General features: G+C 40.1%; 1 protein-coding gene across 3 annotated transcripts in view; it reads left to right on the plus strand.

The window, feature by feature from the left end:
• The first annotated feature begins 2,084 nt into the window (after window positions 1–2,084).
• nlgn3a (neuroligin 3a) overlaps window positions 2,085–17,263 on the plus strand; it is a 158,498-nt gene continuing 143,319 nt past the window's right edge. For 2 of the 3 annotated variants that reach the window (XM_036134980.1, XM_036134981.1), the window contains exon 1: window positions 2,085–2,474. The gene's annotated coding sequence lies outside the window, so the exon portion shown is untranslated. The remainder of the gene's footprint in view (window positions 2,475–17,263) is intronic. The other variant, XM_036134982.1, reaches the window with a different exon arrangement.

Genomic DNA, 17,263 nt, shown 5'->3' on the forward strand with positions numbered 1-17,263 from the left:
GAGGATGGTAGAGGAGGGAAAAAAATCTGAAAGTCTCACTCTTAGACAACTCCTGCAATGAGTTACATCTCTGTGTCTCTGTATCAACAACTTATTATAGGTTTTCATGCAAATCTTCACTGGGGATGCGCATCACTTTGGAGGACTAAACTTTTCTATGTTATAATGGGTTGTAATTATGACTACTTTCCGAAAATTACTTCATTTTTTTTAAATAGACTGTTTACACACCAGCATGCTGTAAATTGTTTAATTTACAAGAGGTGTGTTAATATTTGACTAATAAATAGATTAGAAAGAAGACTTTGGAGGTTTTTGATGCTCTTTGTCTTATTTTACATGTGTGTATTAGAAGCATTCAGGCTTTACCAGTAATGCTCGTATTTTCGACCAAAACCCAGAGTTACAATTCTCCTTCATTGTTATTTTTTTGGTCAGAGGTTGAGCAGTTTGAGAACTGCTTGTGTAAAGCATGGTTTGACTGCAGCTAGAAATGCTGTGTTAAAAAAGGGAAATTTCCATCAAGGTTTTATGGACTGATTTGTGCTTATTGTAGGGTTTTGATAAAACAAGGTAAAAAAGCTGATCATATATAAGAGTAACGGGAATTAAGTAGTAAAATAAACCGGCTTTTCTCTAGTTTCCTTCACAGGTCAAGAACCACAAAATGCTTTAAACTAACAATATTTGCCTAAACAAGCATGCTTCCTTGGGGAAGTATTTACCGATTGAAATAGTATGATCAACTGTATCTGCCTTGCAGCAAGAAGGCTCTGGGTTTGAATCCCGGCCAGGGGTTCTTTTGCATGGAGTTGGCTTGTATCTTCCCATGCATATGTGGCTTTTCTCTAGTTCCGATAGACTGGCAACCTATGCAAAATGAATGGATGGATGGGTTTCGGTGATACGGCTTTCGTATTGCTTATTTAAGTGCTGTAAGATAATTTGACTAGACCATGGCTGGCTAAGGTTGCTGTGTGATTTGGACTTTCTGATATGGTGCTTCTAAGGGTTTATCCACAGCTTTTAAGGGCCTAACAGAGCACTTTCTTCTACATGGGTGGGTCACCTTCGTGGCTCGAGGCAACCAACAAACTACTTTGAACGGCTTTCTTTCAACAGATCAAGACTCTTGAGCTCCTCCAGAGTTTCCATGGGCATCTTGAGCTTTAACAGTGCTGCACGAAGATATTCCAAGGCTGGAATATTGTTTTATGGTCTAACTATACATTAGATTTCTACACATCTTTATTCCTGAGCTGTCTGGTGGGTCCTTTAGTTTTCATGAAGCTGTTTGTTTTGAACAGCTGCATTTATACTGACATTAAACTAAACACATGTAAACTCTAATTACTAATTGGGTGACATCTGAAGGCAGTTGGGTGCAGTGGATGCTGCTCAGGGGTATCGGAGTAAACAGGGCTGAATACAAATGCACGCCACACTTTTCAGATTTTTATCTGTAGAATATATTGAAAACCGTGTCTCATTTGTTCCCCACTTCACTATTATGTCACATATAATCCTAATAAAAAAAAAAAAATCTGACGTTCAATTGTGGCTCAAATGTGAGAACATGTGTGGGTGTTTAAAGAGTATTGATAATTTTACAAGGCACTGTACGGATTTGGAGACTTTGTCACTATCTCTTAAAAGTGATTTGTTTCAGAAAGGTAAGACGAAGTACTAAATTTACTGTTAAACTTATTAGGATTCTAAGTCGCCCGCTCGGCATGCTCTTCATTCATTAATTTCCCCCTGCCCGATAAAAACAAGCCTCCATCCTGATCATAACTGTCATCTTTGTAAACATCCCATCAGAATTTAATCTTCGTTTTAAACTTTGCTTCCGCTCCCGGGTTGGGTCATCTGCGGGGGACATTAAAGAGTGACCCCTTCGGCGTAATAAAACAAGGTTATATTTGACGAGTCGTCAAAGGAGGCAACGCAGATGGGCAGAGGAAGGATAGTTGGGTGGCATAAATCGTCCGCTTCTTTTCATGTATGATGCGAGTGCCCTTGGTTACCTAGTAACTCTCTTTCTCCGTCTCCAGTTGGCGCTCCCGCACACACGTCTGCTCGGGAGAGCGCGGCGCGGTCCCGCTATGCTCGCGTTGAGCAGAGTCGAGGCGAAAGCGTCAAAACGCGCCAGGACTTGGAGGGGAGCTTCCCGCTGGAGTAACAAAACAAAAAAAACAAAAAAGATAAATGCGTGTCGACATTGCCTTAATGGCATGGGAATCCGTTACTGTGAGAGCAAAGAGAGGACAATGAAAGCCGAGATCGCTTCGCAAGAAGGTTATTCCCTAAAAACATAAGCTTTGAGCAGAATACCAGGATATTTGGAGTACACAGACTACAACTGCAAGTGAAGACCCGGAGACGGTCAAAGATACTCCCGGCTTATTAATATTATTCTTATTCTATTCTTATTCTAAGCAAGACATGGGGAGATTTTAACCTCGGCGAAGCAGGTGAGTCATTTCAAAAAGATACTTAGGGCTGCCTGTGTGCTGAGGATGCAGGGAGATGGGCACTTGCATTTAAATATGACTTTCTATTTATTTATTTTTTTCCCCTCTTAGAAGAGTTGTAAATCGCAACGCGACGTCGAACCTGCCCTGCAGCCAAAGCACACGCCGCCTATAAGCGCTTGGCTTATTTTAGACTTTTTCATGTTAGAATACGGGATTTAGGATGCTGATGCCCGAAATGCATCTTTTGCCCAGACGTGCTGTATGTTGCTTCAGAGACCAGCCACGGCTCGCTCTCAGCTTCGATGCGGTAAATTTAATGTTCTGTGGCGTAAACGTGCGGGGCACTTGTTACTTGGGCATAAAGACATCTTGTGCGTGTGATGGAGCGATGACGCGCAAGCTCCCTGTCATTGCTCTGGCTGAAAGACAAATAAACTAGGATACACTTGAGGAATTCAAAACAAGTGGAGGAGATTATGACTTTCATTTTGCGGGATTCAGGGGGTCTGTAGCAAGCGTTCTGTACAACACTAGCGAGGAGATCCAAATTTTACGCATGGACTACATATATATATATATATATATATATATATATATATATATATATATATATATATATATATATATATATATATATATATATATATATATATATATATATATATATATATATATATATATATATATATATAGCTTTTCACATTTGCTAACTTATTGGAGGTTGCCCCATATTCACCCCAAGTGTTTGAGTTCTATCTAATAATATCCAGTCACTGAGCAGAGGGCTTCATAATAATTGCATGCAGTATTTGAACTGAAACTCGGTTATATTTCAGAGCTCATCTCTGCTGTTTGCCAAACTAAACTGATCATTTGGCTTTTCAAGTCTCAGCCTTTAGATTCTTCTAAATGCTGCACAAATTGCTCTGAAGAAGAGCCTATTAATCAATGCAGGCCTTGTGTGCGTCTGTGTGTGCGCGCGCGCGCGGGTGCGTGCGTGTGTTTGTGTGCGCGCGCGCCTGAAAGTGTGATATTCCTGGAGACATGACACACGCTCAGAAATAAGTGGTCCGATTGTAGTTGGTGGCAAAAAAAGGAATAATTAACTGACTGAGAGTTGAATTCCAAAGAGGGAAGAAGAGGAAGTGAAAAATGTCATACAAGAGTTGTCATGGTGATAAGTTGAATAAGCAAAGTGTCCCTGTAGCCTGAGCATTTAGGAAATAATCCAGCCTTTTATTCGCCTTGCGCGGCACTCTCTTGATGAAAGAGGCTCTTAATTGGTGATGATGACACACACACACTTGGAATTCCTGGTTTCTCTTGCATATATTTAAAAGCCACTGCAGGATTTTGCATTAGAACTAATTTTTTGTTTGTTTGCAAGCAAATTGTGTTCATTTATATGGTATGCTGCTCCACTATATCATGTGAGGGATTATGCATGCTGCTGCTGTAGTCGCTTGTTAATTCTCTCTCTCTCTCTCTCTCTTCTTTGGCCCTCTGTATTTGTATTCCAGCCCTGCTGTTTCAAGTTCCCCTGCTGTTTTAATATCCACTTTTCACTCCTTTTGTGATTTTTTTTTTTATTATTATGTTCTTGGATGTACTTGAGCTGTGGAACAATCACGGCCGCTTCATTTACACCACAAAATAAAAAAAAAAAAAACTGAGCTGTCGGTCTGAGCTGTGGGAGAGTAATTACAGGGAGCGCGGCCCGCTGAATGCGTTCATTTGCTGTAGCCAGATTACACCGGAAAAGGCCGAGGCCATCAAGATGTGGTCAGTGCGTGATCACCGGCAGGCGCTAGCACACACCCGGAGACACAGACATTCATTTCAAAGTGAGGCATAGAGTCTGTTGTTTACCCATGTGAGTCTCAGGGCTGCTCGAGGAAAGCTCCATGAGACTCTTTTGTCCGCTGCAAAGGTCAGCGAGGCTTCCTCTTGACCTAAAGAGAATACACCTGGGTACACCTTGGCCCCGATTTAACATGGATGAGCCACACATTGGTTTTTTGGCCCGGGAGGCCTCTTGTGCTCTGCCTTTACTCGTTCTTTCAGCATGCACATGTTGTTGCTCTCAAATCCAGAGAGAGGCAGAGGTGTGCAAGTTTGTGTCATCCTGCCTTAATGCAGAGGAGCCCTGATGCACATATGAGAGAGGCGGGACAGCTTATTTGTGTTTTCTAATATTCTTTATTGTGCTGGACGTGTTGCCTTGAAGAAACAGGAGCAGGAGCTGAATAATTTCCCAAATGGTTGTCACTGACCTTCTGAAAAGTATGCCTAATCACAGCCTATTTTTGTAGCTGCACAGGTTGTCATAGCACTGGTTTCACAATTAGTTTCACAAAAGCAAGGAAGCAGTGAGTGAGCATTGGCTGTTTACAGGGATCAAGGTTACCGAGGTTTTAAAACGTTCCTCTGTCCGTCGCGCCGTTCCTGCGGTTTACAGTGCCTTCAATCAAATGGGAAAAAGTGCCAAAGTACTCGGGAGTTTATCTTATCTGCACCTGACCATAGGGTCCGCCAGGACTCCGCGCGGAGATCTGCATGCAGTCCAGGTAGTTGTGACCAGACCGACTGCAAGAGCAGACAGAGGCAATGCTGTTCCCTTTCAAAGGGGGTGGGCACCAAACAAACATCTGTTTAAATCAGAAGAATGAGAAAATGCAGTTCAGCTCAGTTTATTTATATTGCACCAATTGACAACACAAGTCATCTCAAGGCACTTTACAAAGTCAATTATCCTAACAGATGGGTTAAAATGTTTCTAAGGAAACCCAGCTGATTGCATGGAGTCACCGGGTTGCGGCATTCGCTCCTACCAGGATGAGCCTGTAGAGATCATTGTTTTGAAGAAGAACGTGAAGAGAGATTTGCTGGTTTCCCCATTTGGATAATTTATCTCTCAGGTACCACAAGGACAAAAACATCACATTCCCATCTTTGGCAGAAATCAGCTTATTCATTCTCTTTAGTTAGGTTTTTTCCTCTTCTCTTTTAAACAGTCTGTGTAAAACTCAAAAAATTACACACACACCCCCTACCATGATGCTCAAGTGAAAACTGTATTTCTGAGTGGCTTTGTGTGGCTGAACAGACCCAAAATACTGTGTGTATATGAATGAGGGTGCATGCTTGTTGGGAAGGTCAGCGCCGAGGCATGTTAAGGTCTTAATGCAGTGCTTTCCCGTCCCACCATGTTACTGCACACTCCTGGCCAGCCAGCTGAAGGAAAGCAAGTATGTATTGCTCATACTTACAGAAAGGACCAATATGATTGTTTAATATTTCTCTTCACGAACAAAATGGATAGTCATGGTATGGAAACCACCCATCACGCTTATGAAGGCAACACCGTTTGAAACTCACAGCTCACAATACAAGTTATGCAGTTGAAACTGAATATAATTTTTGCTCCTTTGCATATAATATCATATATCTTAAACCACAAAATGACCCAATGTGTCACTGTAAGAATTAATCTGGCCTTTTTTGCCCATTCAGACAATTTCAAAACATCAAACTGGCTTCTTTTAAACAGTTGCAAGAACAGAGACTCATTAGGAAGAAGAATTCTGCCTTTCACGTATTTACCACTTAAAACGGAGGTTATTCAGAGGTCTCTTGGATATATTTTAACATTGCTGCACAGTAACTGAAGTAGAGGAAGCTCTGTCGACACGTGACACAAAGCAGCAAAATCTGGACGCACATTACTGCTGCAGAGACCTTGAATTACCTCAGCTATATCAACGGGGAATCATGATGACATGGTGACTTGGATTTCCGGTTATAGTGAAAATCGGGATTGCTTGGTTCAATGTGGGGATCTCAAGCATTTAACTGGATTACTCCCCTGACTCTGGAAACGGCACTTTTTTTTTTCCCAAGCCTTCTTTTTTTCGCCATCCTCTTTTCGGCTTTAACTGGTTTTATCTCTCTTGTTGACCAAAGGCGCTCTCTTCCACCGTTTTGGTTTCTCATCTCATCTTCTGCCAGGTTGTGGTTGAAGACGGCACATCTTGGCAGCAAATGGATTGGGCTTTCTGAGAGAGACACATTTGTTCGCACTCCTGGTCAAGATGTGTAAAAACCCTGAGAAGAAATTAATCTTTTATTGAAGAAGCATCATCTTACACAAAACTTGTGGAGAAATACCCCATCGTAAGAAATGTAAAAACAAAAGCCTTCTGATAGTATTTTGCACAAATCTTTTGCCATACAACTGCACTTAGTCTTCTCCTATATTTTTTAAGGTTGGAGCATACAGAAACGCTCAGATCTCAGACCACTAGCACAATCTGCCTTGGTCATTCAGAGTCTTATACTCTTTTCTCTTCAGCTTTTCACATGTTTTCTTTATGATTTAGGTCTGAGGGCTGGGATGGCCAGGGAAGAAGCTTGGTTTTGTTTCTGACAAACCAGTTGAATGTTGATTTGGCCGTACGTTTTAGCATTGTAATGCCGAATGAACAAATTATTAATTTTCTGATAGAAGCAAACGTTTTTTTTTTTTTTTATTCAAAATATCCTGGTGTTTTAAAAAAGTTTGCAATTACCTTGTCTTTTGACGAGAATTCAAGAAGCCAAGCAGACCCACTGCATCACGTGTCTTATGCCATCTTCAATAGTGGCCATGAGCTGCTTAATCGAAGCTGAATCACGTCCCGCTGTTAAAGTCCCAGCAGAGTTTAGCAAATTCCACTCCTTTATATTTTGTTAAAGAAGAAAAGCATTTTTTTTTCAGGCATCACTCCCAAACATTTGGTTGGCTTGTAAATGGTTATCAAATAGTCTATTAGTTGTTATAGTGATTTGGTGACCTAAGAAAACATTCTGTGCTGCAATTCTCTTAACAGCGAGCTCTGGAGGTTGTTCCTTTCCCTTCCTTCCCCATCCTGCTCACTGTGTGTGGTGGCAAGATAAATATGGGTCGTTGTCCACCCTAGTGGCCTGTGGCTAAAAATATAGGCTTCAGTGTGGTGTTATATTTTAACCCCAAGGTAACAGAAAGTTGTGGCTTATTAACTGGATATCCCAACACCCTTTGATCAACTAAAAAAAAAAAAAAAAAAAAAGAAAAAAGATACATTTAAAATACTTGAGTAACATTCTTTTTTAAAAACATTTATTTCTAACATCAGTTTTTTTGCCCTCTCATTAAATGTATTTAAAGGTACTAAAATGTCTGTTTTTTAAGTTTGAAATGAAGCCTTTTCACACATGTTTACTTGCTCATCTCGTGTGGATCTCTGTCATGCACTTTTGTAATATCTAGTCATCTTGCCTTATTCCCATTAAAAGGCAACGTTGGGAGGGAGAATCAAATTCATTTTAATGCACACTCAAGCTGAGCACCTCACTTGTCCCTCACAGACGTGGCTGCGCTGTGACTAATGCAGGAGGATCAACTTGTCTCTTCGTATTTACTTGTGAGGATGCGCTTCTGTCACCATCAAATCGCACCTATTGTGACAAAATATCCAGGAAGAACACAGAGGGGCTGTTTCTGGTGTCATTATTAATAATGTATCAGACATAATTGTTTGAACTGTTGAGAAGATGGAAGGATCTTTGGGTGACTAACAAAGTGATTTTGGCCCCAGGCACAAAGAAATGCCTCAATGCCTGCTGCACATAACATATTTAACAGCGATATTACATTGTTCATGGCCCAAAAACATCTCCCCTGACTAACAGGTTTCTCTGCCAAAGACCAGTGTCTGCTTAGTAAACAAGATTCTTTTGGACTTCGCCTTTGTAACTACAAAGCAGATGTCACACAGTATGTCTCCGCTCAGTGTCTGGCAGAAGTTATCCACTTATTAATTAATTATTAATTAGGCTATTTACACTCAATAACACACAGCCAGAGCACGCTGGGTTCAAATCAGAGATGTAGCCCGACACGCAGCTGCAGCGAGGGGCTATTTTTGATGATTCTGCTTTAGAAGATGGACTTTAAAAAAATGAAACGTACAGGGAGAAACACCAACAGTATTCGGAGGAATGGGGTGCGCAAAAGTGCAGTCTCTCTGAGGCAAAGCTGTACTTTAGGCTTACATATGCTTAGTTTGTGATAAATAAAGCTGAGCTCGTCCATTCATGTCATCCGCAGAACAAACAAAAGACCATTTCCTCTGGTGCAAGAATCAATCCACTGAAGCAGTGTGTGCATGTTTGTTTATGTTCCCCCAGCTTTATTTAAAGAAATTTGTGTGCTTTGGAATTACTGTGACCGTGCGGTTAGAAGTGACTTACAGTAATATGTGACCATGACTCGGGCATTAAATGCTGCTGGTTTGTTTTGGATTAATGGAAAGTGTCTTTCAGGATCAGCGATGCAATTGTGAGGTACTGAATAATGTGAAAACAACAAAGTCCACATGGGATGGCGGGCTTTGCTATTGCAGCTTTTTCGTTTTAGCTTCGCTTATTGTTTAGTTTTGGTTTAAACATGATGGCCATGGTGGTTTGGCTGATTTGACCAAGATTTTACCGTAACACTCTGTTCCCTTTGGAAAAAGGAAAAAGGTTCTGTTTACCTTTGCTTTGATTTGGAAGGGCAAAAGTTACTGATTAAGTGCAATGTGACCCAAAAGAAAAGAGATTGGCCTTATGAACAGTCTGATATTAGAGGCAAATTTGTCTATTTGGCCAGAATTTATGGTTCACTCTGCCATCAGGCCTAAATGAACCAAAGTGCTTCATCCTTCCCCATCTGTTTTTTGGCCGTCTGAAAATGGATACCAGCAAGGAATGACTTGACGATAAAACATATGCAGTACATGTTTTGGTCAATATTGAAATCTTAATTATTTGTCACAAATTATTTGTCAGATTGTTTTTGGAAACAAACCGAATGTGCTCCAGCCATAATCCTAATGCTGTCAGATTTTTGACATCCATTTCTATAATGGAGCTAATGTTTTTTTTTCACCTACATATTACCTAATCAAATTTTTTTTGTAAGAAATTTCAACAATTCTGTCGCAAAATATAAAAATGTCAAAAAACAGCAATACATTGTAATTAAAAGACAGGAAATTAGGAGCAGTGGTGGTGCTGGGGTAGTGTGCAGAACCCATGTATGGAGGCCTCAGTCCTCAGTGCAGCAGTCCCGGGTCCAACTCACGGCCCGTGGACCTTTGCCACTTGTCTTCCACCTTTCTCTCAACCCTATTTCCTGTCATTCCACTTTTGAATAAAGGCCACTATTGCCATGAAAATTAAAAATAAAAAAAACACAGAGAATTATGTTTCAGTTTGTTTGATGCTTTTTTGTAAAGTTGCGTGTACAAATATACCTCTCAGTCACTTAAACATATTATTGTTTTGTAAAGCAAATTTGCTCAGATATGTATTTCTCATAGATGTGATTATGGTCCATACTGATTTTCTGATGCCGCGCCGACATTCACTGCTGTCTGTTCTTTTACACGACAGCAGCATTTTATCCATGCAGGAGTTTCTGCAGGACACCCTCTTCTCCAACATAGTACTAACAGGGTTTTTGTTAGTTGTTCTAATGAACTCAGTTAATTTCTACATTAAAGTCTGACTCAGTTTATACATCTACAAGCCTTCAGTAAATCTGTGGGCATAGTGATCTAGTGGTTATAGCAGGGCTTTTGAATCCTGGAGAGGCCCAATATTCCCTTGTTTGAATCCCAAAAACTATTACTCTGGGTCTCTGAGCAAGACCCCTGGCCCCAGAATGCTCCCCCAAGTGTTGCTGAGTGGCAGCCCACTGCTCTCCGGAAAAAAGGGATGGGGTTAAATGTGGAAGATAAATTTCATTGGAATGTATGTTGCAACGACAATAAAGATGATACATTATTCTTGCATCCGCTGAAGAACCAATGTCTCTTGCCTTATAAATGTAGCGCTTTGCTTTGAGCACCATTCTAAAGGACCAGTTTTTCCTTCAGATAGGTATGTTAGTGGCTGTCTGATGGAGATCCAAGTCTTGATCAGATTGAGCTTGAATAGAAATGTAAAACAGTCAGCCTTTGTGTTTTATTCTGAACCCTAAGCCTACGTTTTCCAGGACCAGTGAATAATTTTTTTGTGTTCTAATGCATTGCATTAGCCATCACTGTCCACCATTTTAAACAAAGGTAAAAAAAAAAAAACTGTGTTATATTTCTTCCTCATAGATATTTTACCTTATTACACCAGTGTTTAGTATAATTTATTCCTATCTGTTATAACTGGTTTTATATTTCCATTCTTCCCAAACAACCTTAGAAAATTAATGTGCATGCCAACATCTGCTGCTAGGTTTAAAACATATGACAAGGCATACACAGGCTTTTTGACTGGACATCTGTTTACATATAAGGAAGTAGCATTACTTGATAATGTGTTGTGTTCTTATAAGAGGTTACCATGTGAAACTCAGATATTTCAGATGTAACTTGAATAAAGTGCTAAGAGATGGCAGAGGTGCAAGTGTATAAGTAACAAAATTATATTTGGCATTAGAGTCAAACAATGAGCAGAGGAAGAAATAAAACATCAGCCTTCTTTTGAGAAGATTGTAGTTAACCATTGAGGAGTTATTACTCAGGTGTCACAAGAAGAGGAAAATTGTGCAGAATCAATGGAGAGACCATTTCTACCATTTTTATCCTCTCATTATTTTCTTTTGAAAGGACAGTTAACAGTCTGCCCATCACCATCACCTATTATACCAGAGTAAAAAACTGTTGACCCGTAATTTGAACGCTGTGGTGCAGCTGTCCTAAAAACAGTAATGACAAGAGCTGGTGAACGCCAACAAGATCCCACCAACTTTCATCCCACGAATGGGGCTTTAAAACATCCCCGAATGAGACATGCCAGCGCAGTTAATCCTTAAAAAAATATTATAGGCCAATTTGTTATTGAACAGCTTAAACGCTGTCTCTTTTTTTAATGAACCTGACCGAGGTGAAGCCCGGCGTGTTTGTTTTCAAAAATTGCTTGTTAATCCGGATGATTCAAATAGCTTTTCTTTTTTCTTTTTTTTTTTTTGTTTCACTTAATCCACCCCGAAAATGTGGAAGCAGGTGACAGGAAGTCAACAGTTTTTAATTCCAGGAATGAGTGTTACTGCCCAGGTGAGACTGATGTGGCAGTTTGCCTTCCTCTTGTCATATCCCCCCCTGGCTTCTTATCCCTCTAAGCGATCGCAAAGCCCCTCTCTCTCTCCTCATTTTCCTAACATGGAGTGATTATTGTGTTGGTCTGGCAGGACACGGAGACAAGGGGCCGTCTAATTCATGGGGTAAATTAGTGCAGATAAGGCCTGAGTCAGTACCTTCAGCCTACCATAGATCCCCTGGGGCAGACTCTTAAGGAGCTTAGTAAAAGCCTGTCGTATGAAGACATGACATGGAGCTGGCTAAATGGGCTACGTTGGAGTGTTTTCCATCAGCCTAATATTTATATATGGGTCACTGTCGTTCAAGCTTTAATCCCATTCCATTTATTCAGTTTTTTTTAAGTCAGAGTTTCAGGAAAATACAGCACTGTGAGTAAGAAAGGTGGAAGAAGGTCTATTTGTGAGTCTCTAATGTAGCTGTGCATTAAACTGACACGACACTTAGGGCCCACTTAGAAGGCTATATTCTGCAAAACTATGAATCTGTGCCACCAAATCAATAATGAGTCCTAGTTTATCCACAGCAAAAGAACAAGGAAGCACTCTTCCAGAGTCACTGGGTCACATTCACTGGGGAAACAATTAAAGGCTCCTCCACACTGCCACAGCTTTCTTCCATTCTCCTTCCTCCTTTTTTTTTTTTTTTTTTTTTTTCAATCTCACGCATTTGCCTTAATTTTTCTCTTGGGTCCGGCTGCATGTCTGTTCCGCTGTTGAGAAATTACAGACACTGGCTGCTAAGTCTCTTCCAGCCAGAACGACAAAAGGCCGTGTCAGGTCCTCAATGATGGATGTGGGGCCATGCGAAGTGGAAGGCAAAATGACGGATAGGACACCAGACTTGCGGGCGTGTGTTCGTCGCATAATGCTGACAGATTACAGATTTAAATATTTTAGATCTCGCAGAGCACATGCTGCTGGTGATGAAGAGAGTGGAAATGACGGCAGTAATGCCACAGATTAATAGATTTCCCTCCTCTCTCTCCCACGCACACATATATTAGCATACACACAAACTTTTTTTCCCCACTGCAACTAGATGGCCATCACAAAACCCCGTCTTGACAGTTATCCTCATTTGGCAGTTTTTGACTTTTATTTTGGTCTTTCTCTTGCTGCCTGTTTTACTTACTTGAAAAGCCCAAATAAGTTATTTCGAAGTTCTTGTTGTTTTTCAACTTAATTTGTGTTAACTGTTTTCCCAAGGTAACTTGTAAATAGCAAATAGCCACTTACTTTTCTGTATTTTAAAAGTCAGCTTTAAGCAGACTGGTCTTGAAAATTTAGGTTGCTATTTATTTCAAATAACCAAATATGCAGATTTAGAGATTTTCTTCGTCTACAGGGAAACTACAAAACGTTTACTGATGAAATGTCCTTCAAGCTGAAAGCTGAGCTGAAACGTCTTAAAGTTTCAGCTCCTATGTTTTAGATCCAATTTCCCAGCACACATGGCAAGATGGGAAGCAGTGTTACTGCAGCATGAAGTTTTAGTTTTAACCAGAGATATCGTTGCAAGAATTTCACCATAATTTTAAAAACACGCATCCTTAACTACCTAATTGCTCAGTTAGGGCCACAGCCAAATTTGCTGCATGCTTTTGTTTTGTTTTGCTTCTCTGGCAAAGGTGGATTTTTTTTTTTTGCCACCATGTGTTTTGATGCAAGATTTTATTTTTCCTGGTTTTCAGTGGAGATAAGGACAATCACTGAAGTTGAATTGATGATGATAGATTAGCCTTGCCTGCAAGATAAATTCTCGTGGTATTTGTGCATTCCTGAACACACGGCAATCCATCTTGTATCATTTGTGTCTGAATCAATCGTTTGTGTCTGAAACAAAAACAGTTAAGGCCAATCACGTGGCAGTACTGTGGTTTAAGGCGGGACATACCGGTGCAGCGACAGCAAGAGCTGCTGTGCCGACAGCTGGACCAACATAAACATGGCAGCTCAGGAGGATGCATGCGTAACTACTGCTATCACATCTGTTTTGCCATAATCCATGGTTCTATCTTTAAAAGAATAACAGCAAGAAGTGCGTTAACTAGCTTACTTTCTTGCGTTTTTTCATGACGCGTGCTGCTTACGTTTTAATTTGATACTGTGATTGGCTAAAACCAACCTTTGGTAGGCGGGCACTAGGTGTTGCTTCGTCCAATCGCTTGAAGAGTTCTGCTGAATGTCCCTCCTTTCCCCAAACGTATTCATTAGGAGCAGTCCCAGGTTGATAATGTGCAGAGCGTAGAGTGCTACACATTATCAGCCTGGCTGGCCAGGTCAGTGATAGATGGCTTTTATCGAGAATCATTTACTGAGGAAGCAGCCAACTGAGGAACCTGGCAAAGTGAGAATGTATGAAGCGCTGTATGCTTGACAATGGCATGGCTTTGAGCTAAACCTACTAATGCCCCTTCCTCAGAGGGGAGTAAGAGTCTTTTACAAGGTCAACATTTTTCAATATTAAACTTCATTAAAATCTGGGATCTTTCATCAGTTTGTGTTGGATTCAGAACCAGTGACTTTACAGGCTCCGTGATTAAATTAGCAAGCACAAAAAATCCCTATTAAAAGCTAACATTAAAGATGCAATGGTACCTGTATTGGCATTGATTAATTTTAGAAGAAAGTTAGATTTAGCTGGCTCTCCTTTCAGCCCAAATGTTTTCTTTTATCTCTTTTGTATTTGTTTTTTTCTTAATCTTAGCAAGAAGATTTAATAAAATATGATTTTTCACTGTAGTGTTGCATGTAGGGATTCCGATAATTTACTAAAAACTGTATGGAAATGGATGAATCTAACTGACGCAACTGATGCATGTACGGTTGACATGTGGTAAAATGCAGAGGATCCTCTGAATAAAATGTGTTTAATTTAAACATGCAATTTGCATCTTACTAATTTACGTGTGGAAAATAAATAATTAAATAAATTGTTCAAACTATTTTTAGCATAATAGTGTCATCAAACCTAACTATAACACAGACGCACTGCAATCATGGCATTTGTGACATATCAATGAAACCTAAATAATGACCACAAAATAGATTTTCTTTGGGTTTTCTTTGAGTTCATATTGCAACATATATTTTGCTTTCCTTTGTTTTATTTTTTTATGAAAAATAAGACATTTTCATTATAATCTTAAGGAAGATATCACGGTTGCTCTCTGTCTTAGAACATTATACCCTGATTCTGTCACCCAACAAAATGGCCGCACATTCATGGCACTTCTGGAATCCCATACAGAATGTCGATACAGCTGCTGGCAGAACTTGTGTCACTATCTCCAGGCTTGCAATTAAGAATGGTCTGAGGCACTTTTTTTTCCTGCCTGGATTTTAATAAAAATAGTGAAAGTGCTTAAAAATTATGGTGCAGAGATATGCTGCATAGTAGCCACCCGTTATTTGGGTGATGCTGTGCACAGCTTCTTCTTTTTTTTATTCCAGCTTTGTGCACACCTCTCTGATAGTGCTGGATGACAGGTTAACAGCATGGTAGATGCAGCGGGCTTGTTGTAGTAACAAGAGTAGGAAATATTGGCAAATGGCGGGGGCATGCCTGGCATGGTTCCACGATTGTGAGCTTGGCGCTCTTCCTTTGTAACACATTTTCTGTTCGATGTAAGATATCAAGTCTTTTCAAGTTAAAGTGTCCAAGTCCAAGTGAAGTTATAAGTCATTGGTGGGAAGGTCCAACTCCTTTCTAAAGTATTTTATAAAATCATCAAGTCGGGTCTGAGGTCATTAAATTTCTGATTTGAGTCGAACTTGATTCTAGGTCACATGACACCTTTGCTGAACAGTAATTGAAGTGTTTGGGGCTATTGCCACCCCGTGATCATTACAAATATTTACTATGAGGGTTGAAAGCGGGCCAGTAAAGGGGCATTGCTTGCCAAGGATTCACACTGATTTCTTCTTTGGTAACTCCTCCTGCTGCTTGGTCATTAGGAGATGTGTTTGGTGCTTCTCTGGTCCCAGGTGTTTCTTGAGCTTCTAATAACTGAAGAAATATTCCTCTTTGTTAATATCCTCAAGAAAAGAAAGAATGCAATTTAATTTAGGCATTTGAATACACATCAAAATGAAAATCGAATATGTATTAAAGTAGATATAACAATTATTTTCTTGCTTTATTTCAGTTAATTTCAGTACAGTGCCGATGGCTCCTTTTAAAGCTGTTTAAAACCTGAAATTTAATTTAACAGCAATGGATTTGTTAACATTTAATTAAAAAAATTCCTCACCTAGGGTTTAATGTTAATATTGTGCTTTATAAAACCCGAATCTAATGCTTGTGTAGAAGAAGAACATAAGTCCCTCTTCAGATCCTTACATTCCCTACATTTCTAACTCCATCTGGAGGACATGTCCTTAATATCTGAAGACGTGCCTGTGTCTCTGTCTTCCCACTCACACTCCAAACCACAATTACAAAAGACTTTCAAATGCCTGTTGGGACAGTGTGAATGTGATTCAATGTATCTGCGGCCATTGCATCCTGTTCCTTCTGTTGTGGGATCCGCTCTGGCGCTGGGATGGCGTCTTGTGACCAGAAGTGGTTGGTTTCCCTGCCCAGCAGGAGAAAATGTGGGCCTATATGAGCAGTGGCAGGGAATGATGAATGCTGAACAGCTGAAGTGCTCCAGAGCAAGGCACCCTTTCCCTACTCACCCCACAGCTACAGTTATACCACTCTGTAGAGCACTAGAAAGGGCTCTTTATTCTCTGCCGGCATGTGCTCTTTGTCCTGCTCTGTGTGTGTGTGTGCTTACAACTTGTGGTGAGGGTAGATGAATGGTACAAGTTTGAGTCTGTGTAAAAGGATGCTGGTAAATCAACCTATCGTTTTTAAAAGAAAAAACTGTAGCGTTAATGAAGAGTAAGACACACACACACACACACACACACATAGATATAGATATAGAAATAAATCAAATCTTAAAGCTTGAAAGTCGTTATACTTTCCTTAACAACATTGTAAACCCTCCTGAATTCCTGTGTAATAGGGTTTCCTACAATGTATTTTGGAGCTTACAAGTAGACCTACTCCTGACTGTTGGTTATTTATATCTCTTGCCATCTTGGCAAAGCCTCCTGATAGACTTTGAGAAGAGAGAAATTACTTTATCAAGCTCAGGGCCCATCTGTGCCCATATTCCTCCCAAAAGGAGCCATCTCCTACTATTATAGCTTTCCTCCAATGATACCATCATCATGCCATCTCTCTTTGTAAGAACAGGCTCCAGGAAATTGACTTGATATTTATCTGACAACACCACCAAGAAAGGAAATTAGGCGAGGGGGGTTTGTGCTTTTTTTTTTTTTTTTGATGTACCAATTCAGTTTTAAAGGCAGGATGTGTACCTTTTGGATCAATCTTAATTGGATTATTTTAATCAGTTTTCTTTTTATCTGGACAGAAAATTAAATGTTAAATTGTGAAAAAGGGAAAGATGGCACATTTGACTTAATGTGTTCTCTTTGATTTGCAGCAGCTCATTACAATGACACAGATCAAGACTCACCTGAAAATCTGGGTCATTACAAAAATAGCCTTTTGACTTACTCTCCTAAGATGGCAGCTCTTGATGAAGTGTTCCCTCTAGGCCATTATGACAGC

Source organism: Fundulus heteroclitus, unplaced genomic scaffold (genome assembly GCF_011125445.2).
Source record: "Fundulus heteroclitus isolate FHET01 unplaced genomic scaffold, MU-UCD_Fhet_4.1 scaffold_97, whole genome shotgun sequence".
Lineage (NCBI taxonomy): Eukaryota > Metazoa > Chordata > Actinopteri > Cyprinodontiformes > Fundulidae > Fundulus > Fundulus heteroclitus.